This window comes from Lissotriton vulgaris, chromosome 10 (genome assembly GCF_964263255.1).
Source record: "Lissotriton vulgaris chromosome 10, aLisVul1.2, whole genome shotgun sequence".
Classification (NCBI taxonomy): domain Eukaryota; kingdom Metazoa; phylum Chordata; class Amphibia; order Caudata; family Salamandridae; genus Lissotriton; species Lissotriton vulgaris.
In genome coordinates, this window is record NC_141698.1 from 249,747,209 (window position 1) to 249,765,534 (window position 18,326).

The 18,326-nt window shown below is 47.2% G+C and overlaps 1 protein-coding gene across 2 annotated transcripts in view; it reads right to left on the minus strand.

Annotated features, from left to right (window-relative positions):
• Positions 1-3,686, minus strand: part of LOC147685051 (uncharacterized) — a 248,479-nt gene extending 244,793 nt beyond the window's left edge. For both annotated transcript variants that reach the window (XM_086940935.1, XM_086940936.1), the window contains exon 1: positions 3,443-3,686. The gene's annotated coding sequence lies outside the window, so the exon portion shown is untranslated. The remainder of the gene's footprint in view (positions 1-3,442) is intronic.
• Between the last annotated feature and the right edge of the window lie 14,640 nt (positions 3,687-18,326).

Sequence of the window (18,326 nt, forward strand, 5' to 3'; positions counted from 1 at the left end):
TAGCCCCGCCCACTTGCCACACCTCTAGTTTATTTTAATGAGTACCTGCACTTATTTTTTCCCATTTAAAGCACTGGGTGTAAGTAACTAAAGCATCAAGAAAGACAGCAGATAGGATGGAAGCAACATCAATAGGAAGCCATGGGCCTTTGTTAAAAGTAGGAAAGCACACTGCACGTCCAAAATGTTGCAAAGCAACAGGGAAGAACACATTTACTTGGTCCAGGTCCAGAAAGGATCTAACACGAAAAAGAAAGGGAAAACTACAGGAGCTAAACAATCAAAAGAATGCAAATGAGAATGAAAATGAAAACGACTAATGGTATGCTGTGGGCAAGCTGTAAGCCCACTGAATTGTAAACAGTAAGGGGGTTATTAGGATGGAGGGAGGACTTCCGTCCCCCCGTCACCCTAGCGGTGCTGAGACTGTCAGGCGTGCAGTGGTCCCGCACCACTGATTAGGATGCGACCGCCACCCTTGCGGTCGCATTCCGCAATCTTGACATTGCAGCAGGTGCTGCTGTGAGCAGCACCCAGGGCAATGCCAAAATGGCATGATGTGCATTACCATGCATAACGTGGCAGGCACCGCGCGGTGCCTGCCAACTTTTGCATGGCAATGGTACCCCCCCCCCAGGGCAGCCCCCCACTCCCCCAGGGGCCCGCGACGGGCCCCCATTGCTGTTCCCCGCCAGCCTTTCCATAGCAGCATCGCCGCCATGGTAAGGCCTTTGAAAACACACATCCTAATATGGATGCCGACCGGCAGAAAAGCGGCGGACGGACTTTCTGTTTGCCGCGATACCCCTGCCATATTATTATATAATAATATAGCGGGGGTAAATCAAGTTGGCGATCCACCCGCCATCATAATGACCCCCTAAGTCTTGCAGCACAACGCATACACCGTGTAGGCAAGCCCTGAAATAACTAGTGCGTATCCATACCTTGTTAACTAGATCAGTATCATCACCTCATTGAAATGTGTCTCAAGTGTTGACTTTTAACAAGGTAGGGCAAAATTACACATGAATGCAGTAAAGCTCTTCTGATGCAATGTACCTAATATTATAGGACAACTGTCCTTATGTTATAACTCCACAAAGGTTACTGTGGTAAGAAGTGTCATACAAACTTTATCAGGCCATAGTGAGCTGAATCTCACCTATTTTGTGCCCAACTAAAACAGGCTCCAAATATTAAATGTATAGGTTTTTATTGGCATTTTAAATGAGCAAGTCCATATAATATCACTGGTCAGCATAAAGACAGAATGGAGTAGCAAACAGAATCTCTGCCCACTCAGAACCCCACATTCCATTCCCAGTACAGCACAGTGAACCAACAGACAGATCAGATTTTGGAAAGGGGTCCCATACCACCCCTTCATCCCGGGTATTGGTGATCCTTGAACCCCCTCCCCCTCCACTCATGGGCCCAACCTAACACCCAGCTTAGTTCAAGGAGGACGAGTGTCCGGGGGGTCCAGCAGCTCAGCAAGCATCCGAGCCCACGCCTGCAAACCGTCCACAAGTTTGTCATCGCTATGGGTATTCCACATATGATATTCCTTCGCATTTGCCCATTCAGCCATATCCTTCTTCCACTCGGCAAACGTGGGGGCTCTTGGGGATAACCATCATATGGCCAACCTTTGTTTGGCTAGTGTGAGCTTCAACATCAAGAACTTCCTGCTTAATTTCTTTTTAGACTGTACCTTTCCTAGGAGGCATTGCTCTATATGCTTGGAAGTTGCCTATCCAGTGGCCCCACACACAGAGGCCAAGACCTTGTGCCAATCGCCGACTAGGTCTGCCAGCTTCATACAATATGGATGTAGTCTGCGTCCATATGATTGCACATGGGCCAGGAGGAGGATTGCTTTGGGTAGATAGCGTGCAAGGTTTTGGGGATTAATAAACCTGGTGTATTACATTAAATTGAATCAATTTAAAGCGGACGTTAGATGGCACCGTCCTGACCCCCTGATGTCCTGAGTCCAGCTCCGCCTCCTCCTAAGCCCCAAATTAAGTACTTTGTCTTTCTGAGACCTGCACATCTCCAGGCTCCTGATTACAGAAGGAGGGGATTGAGGGATGATCCCGCCATAGAGGGCTGTTTCAAAACACAGTTCTCTGTAGCTGGATGTCTGGATTGCACATGTCTGAGGGGTATAGATCAACTACGGTCTCCTAACAAAGGCAGAATTCATTTTATTTAACAGACATACTGCGCATGCCTCAGGCAACACTGTATATATATCTGCTAAAATGTGGCTGTTAGGGCACTTTCAGTGCATCCCAGAGGCCAATGAGAATCTACATAGAGCAGCAGAGACCGGATCCATAGCTCTGTCCCAGCTTCTTATACGTGTGTGGTTCCAGTCTTTATCAAGAAGCTGAGAAAGGGATTGTGGATCTTTCTCTTTAAATTTAAATATGCCCTTACTGCTCTCATCTGGAATCGGAGTTTGAGAGCGTGTATGAATAAGTCAGTGATATGAGGAAGTAAGTGTGGAGTGCCTTAGGAGTGAGTGATTGGAGATTGTGAGAGGCAGTGAGAGGCAGTAAAAAGGAGTCTGGGGTGTAGCTATCAATGATGCAGCAGGTGCAGTTGCACCAGGGCCCAGAGTCAGTGAGGGAGAAAGGGTGAGTGCGTTTAATTGTTCCCAAGTGAAAATTAGAACAAGCGAGTATGAGTACATTTGTATCTGTGCAACAATAAGTGGAAGTGAGTAAAGGAGAATGAGTAAGCGAGATAATGTGAGTTACAGTGAGTGAGGGGGAGAGAGTAAATGTGAGTGAGGCAAATTTTGAAAAAAATGGGGTGAACTCCTGGCAGGTATTACGCACCACAACTTTAAAAAATCACCAGCCACCACTGATGCTGGGACCGACTGTTGAGTAAAGGGTGCTGCAGGGGTGGACAAAGGTCAGAAGCAGTCATATTTACTTCAGTGCAGCAGAGCACTGTCGTTGTCAGTTCAGGAAATGTGAGGAAAGTGTATCGCTGGCTACTGGTGTCAAATCAAAACAAACGCAAGTCCCCCCATAAGTCCTATTGGGGCAACGATCTTCAAAAAGAGAATTCATCCCCAAAAGAACTGAATTTGACATAACCTCACTTGAAGGCATGTGAATGGCCACATACACTCCTGAAATAGACGCCCACATTTAAATGTGATATATGTGGGAACCGTTTCTTTCTTAACTATGATAATGATTATATAGGGTGGGTCCCCCGTATCTGCTGTTTAAAGACTTAAGTCAGTTTATAAACGCTCCCGACGTAACATAACTGGGTGCAAGTCTCTCGGCCACATGACTAATAATCATTATTGCTCTCTTCGAGAGAGACTTTTGTAGTATGCTTCCCATCGCCTGCCTACCCTTTAGAACAATCACTTGGGATTGGGGGGGACATGCGCCCGAACAGCACTTACCGAATCCAAGCTGCTTTCCCTCAACTCTGGCGCTTCAGATACGTAACGGCAAGCACAAACTGCGGCGAATACCGAATGCGGACCTCCCTTTCACTGCGGCCAGCGAACGCATACTCTCTGCAAACCCGGCTGGCTGCCTTTCCGTCTAACAGCCAGAGAAGCCGCAGAAATAAAACACACAGTGAAGGAGGGGCCTCCTGTGGGAGGAGACTTAAGTGGATAGGGCCGCGACTAATTGAATTATATGGAGGATCGTCTATCCCCTGCAGGTTTCGGAGATGTGCCCTATTGGCCAGCTTCAACGGCTCTTCTGTGGCTACGCCCCCTCAAGGAGAGAGCGCCTCAGCTCTGCCTCGGCGTGGGCAGACTGAAGCAGCAGATCACCGAGCAAACTATTTGTTGTTTATCTTGGCATGGTCAAATGTCAACTTCGTGGGAAATGAGACAAGCATTTGCAATGCAATAGGTCTCGCATTTCCGTGATTTTGAGCTTTTGGCATTGTAAACGACAATGCCTTTGATTTACGTGTTTAAAAAACCTGCATTAATAAAAGGCATTGTCATTTACAATACAGGTATGTCAAAGTTTCGAAAATAAGAGACCTATTGCATTGCAAGTGCTTGATACGTGTATTAGTGGCAAAGAAAGCAGGCACCCGTGTTAATGTGAAAGCTGGCGTCTGTTGGGTCCCAAGGCCACAGGCGCATGGTGTAACTAGCCCTGCGGCAATAATGATACTCAGGACACTGTGAGTGGTTTAACCGCGTGGTCCGGACTACCCGCCGGCCACACCTACTTTATTTTATATACCAGCGCGTTACGTCACGCGCTCGCGTGTGCGCACCTCTAGATGCGCGGCCAACTAGACCGCTAACTCGTGGCCACGAACATTACATTCCTTTTAACCTTTGATTAAACAAAAACATGCGCACAGTCTCTAGAGTCACAAAAGATTGAAAAACAGGGCCGTCCGGCCAGTTACCGGTACGATGAGTAGATAGTTCGTGATCAGCCCACAGCAAAGTCTGCAAGTTGAGAGGACGGAGCTGGGTTCCTCCTCAGCCCATACCCTGCCGCTTCTCCCCGGGTGGGGGCCATCCGGGGAGCCGCTTGAGGGGACGCACCGGTGCCCCAGGGCTCATCCGAAGATCTGGGGGGGCTGAGCCTGGGAGTTCCGGATGGCGGGAAACTTGCCTCTCTGCCTCCGTCTTGGGCATCACTGTCACATTCCTCTAGTCCGCTTGGCCCATCTGGTTGGCTGGAGGTTTCCTCCTCCAGTTCCTGTTCTTGGGGGCCTGTAGGGTCCGGGAGAGCTTTCTTGAAGAAAGACACATTGCGGGTGACTGTTTCAGGTCCTTGTTGAGCAGTTATCAGAGTGCCCGTGCGGCGTGTGACAGTCCATGGCTTGGGTTCAAACAGGAGTCGGAACTTGCTTCCCGGATATCTGTCCTTCACGTATACACAGTCTCCTTCTTGAATCTCCGGCTCTTTGGCCCTTCGCCTGAAAATGGCGTAGTTGTTGGATCTAGTCCTATTGGAGAGGGTCCTTTGCGGGTCCACCTGACTTGGAGCCCAGTTAGGGTGACTGGGGAGGGTGTCCCTAACCACTCGTCCTAGTGCGGATGGGCCTGGCGCCGCTTCAGTAGTTCGGTGCGGTGTGAGGCGGTACTCCCTCAGGAAGCTGTAGATTGCTTTCTCCAGGGAAACTTCTTCTGCATGGGCTATTCTGATGACCTTGTTCAGCGTGCGCATGAATCTTTCTACCTCCCCGTTGGCTTGAGGCCAGCGGGGGTTACCTTCCGGTGATGGATTCCCCAGCTCTTGAGGTATTCAGCGAACTCTTGCCCTTGGAAAGGTGGTCCGTTGTCTATTTTGACACTCTCAAAGATTCCATGCGTAGCTATGGTCTTTTCAAACTTTGCAATGACCTCCTTTGCAGTGAAGGTTGTTACGACTTCCACTTCGGGGTATTTGGTGAAGTCATCAATAATGACAAGCACATATCTTCCGTCGGGGAGGTGCCCGAAGTCTGCACTGACACACTCCCACGGCCTCTGCGGGTTGTCCTCCGTGATGACCGGGGGTGGTCTCTCGGGCTGTCCTGCGGCTTGGCACCATTGGCACGCCCTGACTGCTTGTTCCACCATACTGTCCATGTTCGGGAACCACACCTTGGCTCGGAGCCTGCTCTTGATCTTGACTACGCCTTGGTGTCCTCGATGTGCTAGCTCCACCGCTTGCTGGGTTAGGCTCTCGGGCATTACCATCCACGGACCTCTCAGCAGGCACCCCTGGTTGTCAAGCGATAGTTCTTCTTTCACTTTCAGAAGCGTTTCTAGGGAGTTCTTGGCTTGTAGTGTCTGTTTACTCAACGAGGCTTGGACTGTCCTCCAGTCGTTGGATTGTATGGCACTCGCCACCAGCTGTGGCACCTCATCATTCTGAGTGGCCCTGATGATCATTTCCAGACTCATGGGTAGGGGTCTCGACCTTTCCAGCATGACTCTTACATATTCCTCGGTCTCCTCCACGTCCTCTCTTTCCCCTTGGGTGGCAGCTCAGGGGTGTCTGGAGAGATAGTCGGCTGGGTTTGTCAACCCCGGTTTGTACTCCACTTGGTAGTCATATTCTTGCAGTTGGAGAATCCACTTTTCAATTCTGGGAGGTGGCTTGGATACTGACCCTCGGAACAGTGGGATCAGAGGCTTGTGATCCGTGGACACAGAGAACGGGTGTCCATACACGTATACGTGGAAGTGTCTGCAGGCCCAATGGATTGCTATTGCCTCCCGTTCTATTTGGGAGTATCTTTGTTCCGTGTCTGTCAAGGATCGACTGGCATAGGCAATGGGGGTCCATTCATCTTCGCCTTGACGTTGTGTTAGCACCGCTCCCAGGCGTAGGGGCTGGCATAGACCGCTATGTTAGTGGGTTAGGGTCCTGTCTGCGGACAGCGCCGCTTTGGTGTCTCTGAATGCTGTCTCCTGTTGTTCACCCCACTGCCATGGGGTTGCCGACTTGGTTAGTTCCCGAAGAGGTCGGGTGAGGTTCGATAAGTCGGGTATGAACCTCCCACAGAAATTCACCATGCCCAGGAAGCTCCTCACTTCCGATATGTTGGAGGGGGCTGGCGCATCCTGCACGTCTTTCACTTTGTCGGAGTCCGGGGCTATTCCTTGGTCGGAGAAGGTATAGCCGAAGAAGCTGATCTTGTTCTGGAGGAATTGGCACTTCTCCCAGTGTAGTGTCAGACCTGACTCTTTGATCCTCTATGACACGCCTCTTAGTCTCTGGTGGTGTTCTTCGATGGAGTTTGCGTAGACCAGCAGATCGTCACAGACGTTCAGGACTCACGGGAGTCCGCTCAAAACCTCCCTGATGGTGTTCTGGAAGGCTTCTGCAGCACTTGATATGCCGAAGTTGAGACGTCGGTAGCGTCGGAGGCCTACGTGTATGGAGAACGTGGTTATGTAGCGGGAATCCGGGTGGAGGGGTAGTTGATGATAGCCCGACTGGAGGTCCATTTCGGAGGACCACCGTGCTCCATTTAGCTCTCCCAAGATGTCATCGATCGTGGGAGTTAAGTGCCTCTCTCTCTTGACTGCTACATTGGGCAGGCGCATATCCACGCATATGCGGACTTGGCCAGATTGTTTCGGTTTGCGCACTACCACAATTGGGGACACCCATGGGGTCGGTCCACTGACCTTTTCGATGATACCCTGTCGTTCAAGGGCTTCCAGTTCTTCCTCAACCTTCTTCCTGAGGTGGAAGGCAATTCTTCGGTGCCTGAGTGCGACAGGTTGGATCGACTGGTCGATGTGGAGGGATACCTCCTTCCCTTTTAGGCACCCTATGCCCCGGAATGTATCCTCAAACTCCTCCAATATTGTGTCCAGTTCTTCTGTCAGCACCGCCGAGGCAAAGGATATCAGTCGGAGTTCTTCAGCTGCCTGCCCGCTGATAAGCATGCCACTGCCTTCTTTCGTGACATAGATGGTAGTCGGGACCTTCAAATCCTGGTGCTGTAGCTCAGTCCGGAAACACCCTATCAGTGGAATCAGTGTTTTCTGCCCATACGCAAATACCCTGATCTTTGCTGCTTGCAGTGGCGGTTTGGTTCTTAGCTGGTTGAACATGTCCGCTGCCATGAGTTCTATGGAGGCTCAGGTATCAATTGTGGCCCTCACTTCTTGCTGGTGTATCTTGATGCGACACTTCGGGAGGTGCCGCTTCTTCCGCTGAGGTTGGTCGATGGCAAAGACGTAGTGGACAGGATAGTCATTAGTGTCATCGTCCATGTCTTCGCTGTCCAGACTTTCTTTTATGGTGTGGGCTGCCTCTTTCTTGGACTTGGCCGACCTGCATACCGCTGCGAAATGATTCATCCATTGACACGAGCTGCATCTTTTCCCTCGCGCCGGGCAGTCTTGGATGCGGTGGGGTTGACCCCCGCAGTATCCGCAGTCTTTGCGTTTGTCTTGCGGCTTCTTTCCGCCATATTGGCGTGTTTTAGGTCTGACGACATTGATTTGTTCCGCCGTATTGACCTGCTCCGCTTTGACTGGTTGGTGGAGAGACGCCTCCATGTGTGACGCTCTTGCTTGTGATAGTTCCTTGGAGTGCCCCAGTTTCAGGATATCCGCTAACGGCTTCCCGTCTTCTTGTAAGATCGTTACCCTCAGTTTCGAGGAGTAGCACCCCTGTATTATCTGTCCTCGTATTTCCTCTTGCTCGTCACGGAAACCACATGTGCTGGCTAGTTCTTTGAGCCTGCCGTGGAAAGCATCCAGCGATTCCTCTGCTTCTTGTTTCGCTTGCCGGAAGATAAACCTTTCATAGTCCTTGCTATAGCCATGGGTTTGAAGTGTGCGTTAAGAGCGTTGAGGAGCGTTATGTAGGTCTTTGGTGTGGCTTCCACGATGGTCTTGTAAATCCTGTGGACGTCTTTCCCGCCTAGATGCAGGAGTAGTGCCCTGCGGCGTTCCCTTGCTGTCCCTGCGCCTTCGAAATAGATCTGCAAGCGATCTGTCCAGTCTTTCCAGCGAGGCGCCAGGGATGCTGGGGCACGGTCTACCACAAATGGTTCAATGGCGGGAATTGACGCCATATTGGAATGTGGAGGGGCCTAGCTCACGGCCTGGAGCACTCTTGGCAGTGGTACTCTGGTCTTGGCCAGACCTGGCCTTGTCACGCGTGCTGGGGCGAGGCGGGTGTCCCGTGCCTTGATTCCAGGCTGCCCTGACACTGACCTGTTGCCTTCTCGGCTTGCTACCCGTCCGCCCACTCGGGCTGTGTTGCTGGGGAGCTGCACACGCTATCTCTTCCTTTTCCTACTTTTTCGAGATTGTGAAGGCCTTATTCCTCCATTAACACCTTCTAGGCATCAGCTCAGCCCTCGGAGTCGCGGGCGGCCACTCGGCGGCGCTGCGTGTCATGCCGCGATGGATCCGCCCTGATCTGGGGTCACACGTGGAGCCGCTGCACTGCCGGCGCATTCAGCGTCGGGCCTGCCGCCGGATAGGGGTAGGGCACCGCCGTGCGCTCCCGATCGCTGCAAGATGTTGGGTGCACAGGGGCACAGCATGGGTTCTCAGACCCTCGTCGCCAGTGTTGGGTCCCAAAGTCGCAGGCGCATGGTGTAACTAGCGCTGCGGCAATAATGATACTCAGGACACTGTGAGTGGTTTAACCACGTGGTCCGGACTACCCGCCATCCACGCCTACTTTATTTTATATACCAGCGCGTTACGTCACGCGCTCGCGTGTGCGCACCTCTAGAGGTGCGGCCAAATAGACTGCTAACTTGCAGCCACGAACATTACAGTGTCCATGTTGGTAATCCTTAAGCAGGCGCCGTGCTGAAAACTTAAAGCTTGATGCCCATGGTCAGAGCTGAGATGGGCTTCGAGTCACAAGCACCATTAGTGAGTTTGTGTTGCGCATAACAAAAGAATTAAGGGGATGTCGTTTTCGAACCTGAAGGTGCCTTGCGCACATCCTAAAAGCCTTGCAGGGTAAGTCATGTCTGCAGCAGGACAAAAATAATTAAAGAAAATAGTGCTCACGGACTAAATAAACATAACGTGCAACCACATAGGTAAAAAGTCCAGTCCTTATGGGAGGTAACAAGTGCAGACAAGGCACTACTGAGGAGGGACTAACAAGTCTATTAACGAATCAGAAGCAAACATTTAGAAAGGACATCAACAGGACCCAATTGAAAATATGGGCGGAGAGTCGGCGGAGCTTCAAGTCCATACCCGAGTACAGTATGCCTAACAGGGCAGCGCATGCGCTGCCCAGGCTCGACCTAAAAAAGCCTCACACACTGACCTATCATACCAGTCCATTGAGCACTGCTCAATTGCCTGTTAGGCTAGTATGGCCCTGTGCACAGTGAATACTCGAGTTAAAAAATAGTTTTGCGGGTCATGGCTTTGGCTTCTTCATGTCTCCTCCTTGGGAGCTTGACTGATGCCCTTTACCTCCTGTCCTGTGTGTATCAGGTACTCAGCAAAGTGACTCATTATATGGAGGCAGAGTCTACTCATAATGAGATTACAATAAATTGGGGGTGTAAGCACATGGTTTAATGAGCACCCTCCTCTTGTGCATGATTCATTCTTATAAATATTACAAGTACAGATCGGCCGCAAATCTTTTTTTAATTCTACCGTGATTTTATCAGTCGAAAAGGGTAATTCCTAAAAATGTTCATCAACCATTGGCGGATCGTATATTGGTCGCGTTTTATTGTGAGGTTCTAGATGTACTTTTACAGTATTATGTTGGCTTATTCCAGGTGAGTAAGCTGAAGATTTATTGTAGTCTTACAGAGAACAAGATGCAATGAGTGTTTGCTTCCTGAAATATTTTAACACAATTGTATACTGGATTAGTCACTGTATCAGTGTATTACTTACGTGATGTGTATTACATTCTTGTTAAATGTTATTGCTCATTTTAACAAAAAATGTACTTTTTAATATGACATTACTCTGAGCTCTTGTTTGAAATCTGAAGATGAGCAGCTGGGGTTGGGGGTCAAAAGTTTTTCGGGAGAAGAAAGACATGTGAATTATTTTGTTGGGGTGTGTGTAAAAGTATCACAATCAATAATATTGGCAGGCACTTATATCGACTCCAGAATATCAACTAGCAACATTACATCAAGGTAAACATTCATAGAAAAGTATTGATTTAACATTCTTATCTCTACATCTACTTAGCTGGACATTAGCAACTACTAAGCTTCTGATATCAATTTGCACCTATGTAAACTCCACAATATTGATTACTTACAGTAGTCGCTATTAAAGAGTTGAAATACGTGCAGATTGATATAAAAAGCTCAGGGCTTGATTTAGAGTCTGGTGGATGGCTACTCCACCGAAACGTGATGCATATTCCATCCACTCCATATCAAGATACACTGCGCTTGTGATAAGCCATCCATTACCCTCTGAATCAGGTACTTAGTGTTTTTTTTAGAACACCATTGAAAACTGGTAAAACAAACGTTAGAAACCTCAAGTTCAGAAAGAACTGATGGAATTCCCTCCACTCTATGGATAATATGTAGAGAGAATGCCAAGGGTGGATTCTCCTCCAGCTTGAACACTTGCTTCAGATTTAGAGGATGTTACAGTAGTGCCCAACTTCAAGTCATACCTTTGGCCCATTTACGAGCCTTTGCCAAACAGAGGTCATCAGAATTTTGTGAAACGTATCGAAGAAAAAGGCATAGAAAAAAGAAATATGTGAATTTTGCTGCAATAAATTTCACACCTCCATGAAATACCTAATCCTAGTGCAGAAACATATAAATACAGTCATACTGCAACCAGCAAATACCTTGCTCTAGTGTAACTGTATTTAACCATTCCGGCATATACTCCGACTTTCACACAACACAACTTTGTACTCTTTGGCCCAGATTTACAAAGGTTTTGTGTTAGTCTGAGTCAAGGAGACATCCCATGGGTGGTGGATAGGCGTCCCTGTGCAACCGCCATTGGTTTTGACGCAAAGCCCTATCTACCTACAATAATAGGCAGGGTTTCATGTCAAACAATAACGCATTTAAAAGCGGTATAAGGAGAAATACTTTTACTTCTCTATTCTTTTCAGACTTTGCATGTGTACTGCACTGTACACCACACATACAAAGTGGGAAACGTTGTACAGCTTCTATAGTCATAATATTTTGTATTGGAAGGATACCTATTCATGTGTGATGGTATTGGCAAAGGAAGGGTCAATGCATTGCTGTCTTTTTGCAGTTTAACATTTGAACTTCATGATTGTTTTTTATTTTGTGTGGGATGATACTTTCTGTCCATTTACATGAGTAACCATCTGTATATGAAGATAATTGAAACGTTGCAAAGTAGCTCAAATAACATAAAAAGATATGGTGGGTGGTGCAAGGCATTTTTATTTTTTATTTTGCCACATAGACTAAATTTATTCTAGGTATTTTTATGAATAAATATATCTCATCCGAAGTTAAGAAACAGCGTTCACTACATGGTGATGCCATATACAATTTTTTTCACGTCCTTTGGTAGTAACACCTGCGCATAAGGGAAGCTGTCACATACATTTTCACTATGTGTAAAAGTAGGACAAAATATGTGTATTTTTATTCATTCACTAGCTGTACCACGTGTTGCTGTGACTCAGTCTGGTTAAATGGAAGAGAAAGAAAAGAGTAAGCGCTCATTTCTAATATGTTTAATTTGACAATGCTTGTGGGTATACAATATGTTTTTGTCAATCCTAATCTATGTGGACTATTGTCTATATGCATCCCTTGTATTTGTTACGCAGCAACCAAATCGATGGGGTCTGTTCGGGTTGCAAAGTGGACCAACTCCTCCCCCCTCCCTCCACCCACTTCCCGGTCTGCCATCCTGACGCCAACTGTCCATCCTAATATCTGTAGACAATTGTCTATATGCGCCCCTTGTATTTGTTGCACAGCAACCAAATCAATAGGGTCTGTTCGGCCTTTCGATTAAAAACACGCGTGTATTCGAATCCAACGTTGTGTATATATAAACACGCGCTAATGTTGCAAAGTGAACCAACTCCTCCCCACTCCCTCTACCCACTGCCCGGTCTGCCATCCTGACAATATATGTAGACTATTGTCTCTATGCGTAATTTCTTAATGTTGCCAAGTGAACCAACTCCTCCCCCCCTCCCTTCACCCGCTTCCTGGTCTATCGCGCTAATTTTGCAAAGTGAACCAACTCTTTCCCCCTCCCTCCACCACTTCCCGGTCTACCATCCTGACACCAACTGTCCGTCCTTATCTATTTAGACTATTATCTCTATGCATCCTTTCTTAATGTTCCAAAGTGAACCAACTCCTCCCCCCTCCGTCCACCCACTTCCCGGTCTGCCATCCTGACACCAACTGTCCATCCTAATATATGTAGACTATTGTCTATATGCGTCCCTTGTATTTGTTGCGCAGCAACCAAATCGATAGGGTCTGTTCGGCCTTTCGATTAAAAACACCCGCGTATTGGACACGCACGTATTCGAAACCAAGGTTGAGTATATATAAACATGAGCTAATGTTGCAAAGTGAACCAACTCCTCCCCCCTCCCTCCACCCACTTCCCGGTCGGCCATCCTGACACCAACTGTCCATCCTAATATATGTAGTCTATTGTCTCTATGCGTCCTTTCTTAATGTTGCCAAGTGAACCAACTCCTCCCCCCTCCCTCCATCCACTTCCCGGTCTTCCATCCTGACACCAACTGTCCATCCTAATATATGTAGACTATTGTCTCTATGTGTCTATTGTAGTTGTTGCGCAGCGACCCAATCGATAGGGTCTGTTCGTCCTTTAGATCAAAAACATGCACGTATTTGGCACGCACGTATTCAAATCAAACGTTGTGTATATATAAACACGCGCTTTTTCGAATTCAACATTGTGTGAAATTTTCAAATCAATCGGTGAAGAACTTTCGTAGATTTAAGATTTTTATCAAACGCACATTGACATTTTTATGTGTCTGTTTGTGCTTTCGTTTAAAAACACGTGAGTTCTTGGCCCTACCCATAACCTCAATGGGTCATGCAAGCTGCATGGTAACAGGAAGTAAATCGGGTTCTAAAAGCCCCGTTTGCTTTCTCTAGTTTCCACCACATGGCTTTCAGCTAACCCCCACTGAAGTATACAAGAGCCTGCAATTGAGCCAAGGATAGGAGACAGAGTTAACCCTGGGATGGTGTTGGAATTGAACAACATCACTTAGGCTACTCCTGGTAATTTGATGAATCAAGGTGCAAGTTCTCCTGAATATGTCGCTTCTCACAACTTAAACCACATTAAGGTGCTTCTCAAACCTGCAAAGGAAAACTAACAAAGACATTGTGCATTTAAGAAGCATTACGGGACAGTGACAGGGTTTGAACTCTCCCAGTTGTGTGAAGGGCAGTAAGATTAGGGCACAAGTTGAGACGTCGTGTACCTGCGTGTACCCTCAAGTACACGCAGGTACACGACGTCCACCCACTCTTTTCACAGGGTGGACGCCAAGAAGTTGGGCCCCACAGAAATACACTTCACTTGTCCCGGTGTAATTGACACTGGGACATGTTCAGCAGCGCCTCTACATTGTCTGCCTTCGATTTCCAGCAGCAACGTGCAGGCAGTGAGGGAGCTTTTTTCACCTGCAGCTGGGCCGATCAGGCCTCCTTTTGTTTGAATATCCTGACTGTAGGTGGTCTGGAACCTCACACTTACATGTAAATGCCATGGAGGAGAAACAGGCACAGTGCTTGTTATCTCTTAACAAGTACTTAAGAGAGACAGCTTTTGCCTTTGTTCAGTCCCAATATAAGAGATGCATGCACTGTAAGAATGTCAAGTGTGTTGGTCCATCCCAGTATTGAGACAAATAACATTTTCAATAGCACTATTTTATTTCTTTTATAGCGCTGTGCAACCAGTACAGGGTGTCAGAGCTCTTTATGGAACATACACATTATACATTGATAATAATTCATATACATGTGTAAATCAATGTACAAGATGAGTTTTATTTGACTGTGAGGGTTACAAGGTGTAGGAGTCCTGCATACCTCACTGTGGTCTATTAGAAGGATTACAATTTATGGACTTAAGTAACAAAAGGATCTCTTTTAAAAACAGAAACCCACTTTACAATCTACATAAAATAAAAATCTGTTATCTGCGTCTTAGATGATGAGCTTTGCCGGAGATATATTAACCTTATACTATTTTAATTCAAATGTGGGACTTCAAAAAACACAGATTTCTCCAGCAAGTGCATGAACCACCAGAGTTATCTTACCATTATTACTATTCTCTGATATTTACTGGGCACCTTCACAGCAGATGCCTTAACCCTATCAAATATTTTGTAATGTAGACTTTGCAACGAATTAAGCATAACAGATCAACTACCATGCTTCTCCTTGTTGCCAATTTCTTTGTGGCAGGGTTTAAAAAAATAAATGTATTAGTTGAGGCCCAGATTTTGGGTCTAGATTGCGCCACGTTTTTGACACAACCCCAATGCCAAAGCTCATTTGTTAAATCTCATAATGCGCTTAAATGTACTCATGATATACCTGATAAACATATGTTTGAGGTCTTAATATCTGATGGCACTTCTTGTGATGTCACTTTCTGTAATGTCACATGTAATGACATCATGTGCTGTGATGGCACACATCATGATTTCACTTGCATACTGTCTAATCTAGTTAGTCCCCCCACTTCTTTTTTTAGGACTTGTGCCTTGAGTAAGATATGTTAATATGTAACTCTGCCAGCTGCAAGCTATTGGGCTCCCTCTCTGAGAACAATGGATGTTCATACGTGGTCAGACAAATTGCATCACTAACGGCCAATGGAGCCAATGGCTGAAATGTGTTAATGCCCATTCCCCCATACTTAGGGCCACTGGAACTATGCAATTGTGCGGCTGCCGCGATTTACACATAATGTATGCATAATTGTAGAATTGCCATTTTTACCACTTAATCATCTTCCGCATAATCTGTAGATTCTTACAAAAATGATTTTTTTTCTAGCTCAAACTATTCAAAAGTTACTAAAAACACATAGACACATTTGGCCATGTAGTGGAGGGCCCTTTACAAAAGTTAACCGTTCACCTTTCTGTGGCTTTATATTTGGGAGTTAAATTGATACTAATGAGGTGCAACTAATGCCCAGACGATGTGAGCAAGTTTAAAAATAACAAAATAAGGAAGAAATATTGTCACAAAATGTGCCACATAACTTGACTTTTCTTACTGTACAAGTTACTGAATGCTGCCACATACTTTGGCCCACCCCTGCCGCATAATCCCAGTGGCCCTGCACATACTGAATGCGTATGTTATCATTCTAAAAGCAGAGTGCTTTAACCATTGGCTCTATTGCCCAGTGAATGACAGCATTGCTCTGAATACTTGCATGCTACATGGTTGCCTTTTAAGTCTCAGTTGACTTGCTTTAAACTGTAAGACAGGTGGAAGTATCATATAATATCAGTCTGAGAGATAATTTTTTAGGTAATTTCTGTAGACAAACTATACTGGTTTTTGATAACATGTTTCTCCTGCTCCATGGATACACCAATGGATTGAAAAATGGAACTGATGTTTTAATTCATTTAAGGTGCCTTTGCTTTTTTCACAATTGTGAAAATGGCTTATAGAGAGATCACAACTCTTTCCCTCGGGTGTAAGTGTAACATCTAGTACTTTTTCTGTATGCTCTGGGCCTTTTAGGTATGATTCTATAATAAAGGAGAAAACCTTTGACAAGCAGCAATTTTTGCTGCACTTCACTTCCGAGACCAGGACCGGGCCAGGGGAGGACTTCAGCTCCCTGATTCCCCGGTCCCCCAGTGACGTCAGCTTTGCGCCGGGAGGCACATAAATTCAATACCGCAGCCCTGCAGCAGGGAAAAGCCTTCGCCAAGCAGCAGTATTTGCCGCCCTTCACTTCCGAGACCAGGACGGGGCCAGTGGAGAACTTCATCTCCAAGACTCCCAGGTCCCCCAGTGACGTCAGTTTGTGCCTGGAGGCGCATACATTTAATACCGCGACCCGTGGAGGGGAGAAAGGCTTCGCCAAGCAGCAATATTCACCACACTTCGCTTCCGAGACCAGGACCGGGCGGGGGGAGGACTTTATCTCCCAGACTCCCCAGTCCCCCAGTGACGTCAGCTTTGTGCCTGGAGATGCATACATTCAATACGGCTGGCCCATGGCGAGGAGAAAGCCTTGCCAAGCAGCAATATTCGCCGCACTTCACTTCAGAGACCAGGACCGCGCCAGGGGACGACTTTGTCTCCCAGACACCCTGTTTCCCCAGTGACGTCAGCTTTGTGCCCGGAGGCACATTGTTAGACCTGGTACCATTAGCGTGGGTCTCCCCTGCTTTTATTTGCCTTTGCCTCCTATGTTTTTGCTGTGTGTTGGACTCCATTTTGCCTGTCTAGATGCTTTGGGCACTTTGCCACTACAGAGTGCAAGCGCTCCCTTTGTAAATTGTTGTTAAGGATTAGTGATTCCATGAGTGACATATTTGATTGACTTGTCAGACCCTAGTATAGTGCACTGTGGGTGTCCAGGGCCTGTAAATCAAATGCTGCTAGTAGGCTGCAGCGCTGATAGTGCCACCCACAGAAGCGGCCTGTAAAATGTAACTCTGGCTTGCCATTGCAGATCCTGCGTGCAGTCTGGGACTGCCATGTCGACTGGCAAGTGCACACACATGCCAGTCCCAAAACCTTCCCTTTTCTACATATTAGTCACCCCTAAGGTAGGCCCAAGGTACCCATGTGGGCATACTACATTGTATGTGAAAGGGGCTGGCGTCTGAGAATGAAGACTTGATCGCATATCACAGTGGTTGTACTACTTGATGCTGAACAAATTAATTATGAAATTGGAATAGAATACAGAATAATGCCTTTCTAACCAGCACTAGTCAGGGTAAAGGGGATACACGTCTAAAATAACCGCTGCTCACCCCCTTGGTAGCTTGGCACGAGCAGACAGACTTATCTCAGAGGCAATGTGTAAAGCATTTGTGAACACACACTGCAACACAGTAAAAACACTGCAAATGGACACCACACCAGTTTAGAAAAAATAATAAATCTTTATCTAAACCAACAAGACCACATACAATAAAAATTCAACATACAATACTCTTGAAAAATAGTACTTGTGCAAGTTGTAGGAAAATCAATAAAACACAGTCCTTCTGACTCGGTAGCTCCTCATGGGGCTTCCGCGATACTGAATATCACAGAGTTTAACAATTCCAGCTGACCGTGTCGATACGGTCCCGCTAAAAATTCGATAGACTCGGACTCAGTACCTTTCTTGTTGCAACTAACACATCTGTGTGGGTCGGTCAGGGAAAACGTTGCTGTCGCGTTGTGAAGCAGAGCGTTGCGGCGGGCAGTGTCCTCTCGCTGTACAGGCAGAGGCTTGTTGACGGAGTCGGTGAGACCAGGGCTTGCGTTGAAGGGTGAGACTGTGCTGGCAGGTCACAGTGTGGTGACAGAACCGGTCGATGTTCCGGTGAGGGCAGCAACAGAGTCAGTGACGTCCTTGCAGCGTATTGCGAAGCTTTGCGGAGTGCGATGCCCACAGGACACAGTGCAAGCAGCGGCTTGTTGACGGAGCGAAGTGAGGCGTTGTTCTTGGCGGTGCTTTCAGGACATGGAAGCCTACGACTGACTCGATGACAGAGTTGGTTACCCTTTTTCTTCTGCGCCGACGATCAGAGACAATGCACACAGACAAGGTGAGGTCTTTGCTGTTCCTGAGACATCGAGAACAAGGGGCAAGCTCAGTTTCC